We start from the raw sequence: 3,585 nt of genomic DNA, 5'->3' as shown, positions 1-3,585 counted from the left end.
GGCTGCTTCTCTGTGAAAAGGGAGGGCACACATGGATGGGGACTCTGGAGGGGTGCTGCTTTTATGTGGGCAGAGATGTTTTTGGTCCGTCAGCGTGACACCTTCCCCAAAAAACACACGTTGCAGAGCGTGAGCACCTGTGTCCTGCTTTCAGAGCCGCTTCTGCTTCCATCTGTAACCCACAAACTCCAACGCAGTCAGGAATACAACAGCATCCCTGGAATCGCTGTTCCCACCAGCACTGGTGTCAGCATCTCGTGTTTCTCCAGAGCAGGGGGGAGCTCGGGGGCTGCTGGGTGTGGTAAGGGAAGGAAAGGGGGGCTGAGGGCACAGGGGGATGGTGCCAACCAGCAGGACCTCAAGGAGATGGTGATGAAAAGGGAAATAATCTTGGTAATGGGAAATGGGCTCCTGGGAAGTGTCCCTGGGGGAGTGGTTGAAGCTAAGACAGGGAAAGGATACACAAGCAGGGGATTTAGGGAAGGATGAACTTGAAGGACTGCAAAAAAAGCATTATTTAGCTGCAAGAAACGTGAAGTGGTGCTTTTGTTCCACTGCTGAAGGGGAACATGTCACAAAGCAACTTTCCAAGGCAAAGGAAATAGTTTGGAATTGGTGCAGGGGGGGGCAGGAGCGTGGTCAGGGAAGCGATGGGGAGCACAGGAGAAACTGCGGTCTCGTGGTGTTGGTTTAGGCTGATAAACTAAAAATTTATTCTCAGTATCCAAGAGGTGTTTGGTTTTTCATCCTGCCTGGGAGGATAAAAGAGATGCAGTGTTGCGTGGTTTCTGATTTCAAAGCATGTACGAAAAGCTCTATATTAGCAATTACGGGATGAAACTGTGGAAAAGTGGTACAAAGGAGGGAAAATTGGCTCCGACTCAGGAAACGGGATTCTGCCGCTGGGAGTGAGTTTCCAGAGGCACACTCCGGGGTCTCTTCTGGGTTCTCTGGTGTTTATTTTTTTTAATGGAAAGGATTTGCATGAACAGCCCGGAGTGTTAAAGCTCAGTGATGGAGGGAAGGGGAAAGCGGCCACAGCGACAGGGACTTGTCTCATCTTCCGGAGCAGCACGGAGTGGAGAACACTCTAGGAAAGGCAAACTGATCAGCAAATGTGGGCTCAGGTGATGTTTTTCCCAGGGGAGGTCATAGCTGAGCTGTGGGGATCTACTGGCAGTGTCTGCCCAGGCAACAGAGCCCATCTGCCCCCACCCCGAGAGGGGATCAGGGCACATCCAAAGGATGACCTTGTGATAGGAGCAAGGGAGGGCTTAGAATTTATAGAATCATGGAATCATTTAGGTTGGAAAAGACCTCTGTGGTCATAAAGTCCAGCAGTTAACCCAGCACAGCCAAGGCCACCAGTAAACCACATCCCCAAGTGCCACATCCACAGGTCTGTTAACTCCCTCCAGGGATGGGGACCCCAAGCCAGGTCGCCGTGGCCTTCTTGCCCACCTGGGCACACCTGGGCTCATGTTCAGCCAGTGTTGACCAGCACCTCGGGATCATTTCCCGGCCAGGGAACCTCTGCTGACACTGCCCAGGCCTGTGGTGCTGCAGGGGTTGCTGTGACCTGGATCTGCCACGTGGCCTCACTGAACCTCATCCCGCTGGCCTCAGCCCATGGCTCCAGCCCAGCGTCATCTCCAAGTGTCCATGGTGCCTCCCACCGCTTTGGGGTTCAGCTCTTCACCCCTGTCGCACGCCTTGGGTACCCGAGAGCGGTTCTAATGAGATCCCAAATTTCTCCAACTCGTCTCCAGCCCGAGCCAGACAACCTCTGGCAAGCCAGGGTTATAGCAATGTCTGCTCGACTGGAGAGCTGCTGCTTCAGAGGAGAGGGGATTTCTGCCGGGCCGCAGAGCAGCATTCAAAATGCATGAAGACATGCTGTAGGAAGGAGCTGGGGAGAAGACACACGAGCGTGAACCCGGGGCAGTGGCGAGCTGAGCCACGCAGCTGGGAAGTTCGTTATCGAGCCTGAGTGTCAGAGCATGCCATAAAAATTTAGTTTATCCTCAAAGAGCTGTGGAAGAAGGATGGGAGCGGGGAGGGATGGCAGCTGAGGAGGAGACAGGAGGAATATCAAGAACCTTTGTGTCCTGGCTTGGGCTGGGTTAGATGATTTTCTTTCTAGGAGCTGTGGTTTGGGTGTGGGATGAGAATAATGTTGATAACACGGGGATTTTTCATTGTTGCTTCGTCCTGAGTCAAGGACTTTTCTGCTCCTCTGAGGACCCTGTGGGCACAAGGAACTGGGAAGGGACAGCTGATCCCAGCTGGCCGAAGGGATATCCTAAACCAGGTGGAATCATGGTCAGTGTATAAACTGAGGGGCTGGCTGGGCATCAGCAGCTGGTGAGCAACTGCATTGTGCATCGCTTGGTTCACGTATTCCAATTCTATTGTTGCCGTTGTTATTTCTCCCATTTCTGTCCTACTAAACCAGCCCTATCTCAAGCCGTGAATGTCCCTTGTATTTTTCTCAATCCTCCCCCCGTTCCAGCACGGCCATGTGGCGTTCAGCTGCCTGCCGGGTTAAACCACAGCGCCGTGTCGGGAGACATCTCCTGTTTAGCAGTGTATCATGTCTCCCTTCTGGTTTTTAAACAGTTGCCTTTATCACTAGGAGTTAGAGCACTTGATTGACAAGGCTTGTAATACACCATGCAGTTGCCTTTATTTTTCCTACATGTTAAAGGAAAAGATACTAAAAATACAATTACGGTTTTGAGCCAGGCGTAGTCTGTTCTAATATAATTCATCTCAAAGACTATCCACCGTGCCTGCTGCACCCAAATCATTTATAAAACATTAGCATCTCCTGTGCTGACATTTCACTCCTATATTACAGGAGTTACACGCAGACTTAAAAAAAAATTAATAAAGTGCTTCTCTTCTTCATTCTCCCACTGAGAGCTTTGATTTCCAGAGTATGGAACGAAATAACCAACATAACAACATGCTCCACTTCTGAGGGACAGTGCCAGACTCATTCAGTTGCTATTGGTTATAGAGAGTAGGACATGAGGGAGCTATTTCAGATCACGGATTATTTGTTCTGGCTGCATTGGACATCCCTTTAGTGGAGCTTTAGAGCCCTGTAGACAGAAAAGTTTGGGTAGGAGCTGGGAGGCAGAGGGCTTGATGAAGTAACCTCTTCCTTTCTCCTCCCAGAATTACTCTTGCTATTCCCCAAGAAGGGCGTTTAAAAGAGAAGCATCCAAGCCTCTGGCCTTCCTTGCTTGCAGGAGGCCGTGCCCCTCCAGCTTCCCACGCTCGCCGTCCGGCTGCTCGTAAACACAAGTGCATCGGGGAATTCGCTGCTTCTCTTTTCAGTGGGAGTTTCCCTTTCGGTTTCCAGATACCTCCAAGGGATCTGCCCCTGTGTGGGTAGCCTCTCCCTTTCCCCACAGTGGTTGGGAGAGCAGATTTCCCTAGCTGGCCCATCCTTCCTGGAGCATGATGTGTGTCTGATGGGAAACTCCAGCTCTTTTCTTCAGGATTTCCAGCCCCACACCTGAGCCACAGGCTCGGAATTACCGCCACTGAGATACGGTTACGGAAAGAACAGAAGCC

The sequence above is a fragment of the Hirundo rustica genome, chromosome 19 (assembly GCF_015227805.2).
Source record: "Hirundo rustica isolate bHirRus1 chromosome 19, bHirRus1.pri.v3, whole genome shotgun sequence".
Classification (NCBI taxonomy): domain Eukaryota; kingdom Metazoa; phylum Chordata; class Aves; order Passeriformes; family Hirundinidae; genus Hirundo; species Hirundo rustica.
Note: the sequence above shows the minus strand (reverse complement) of the source record.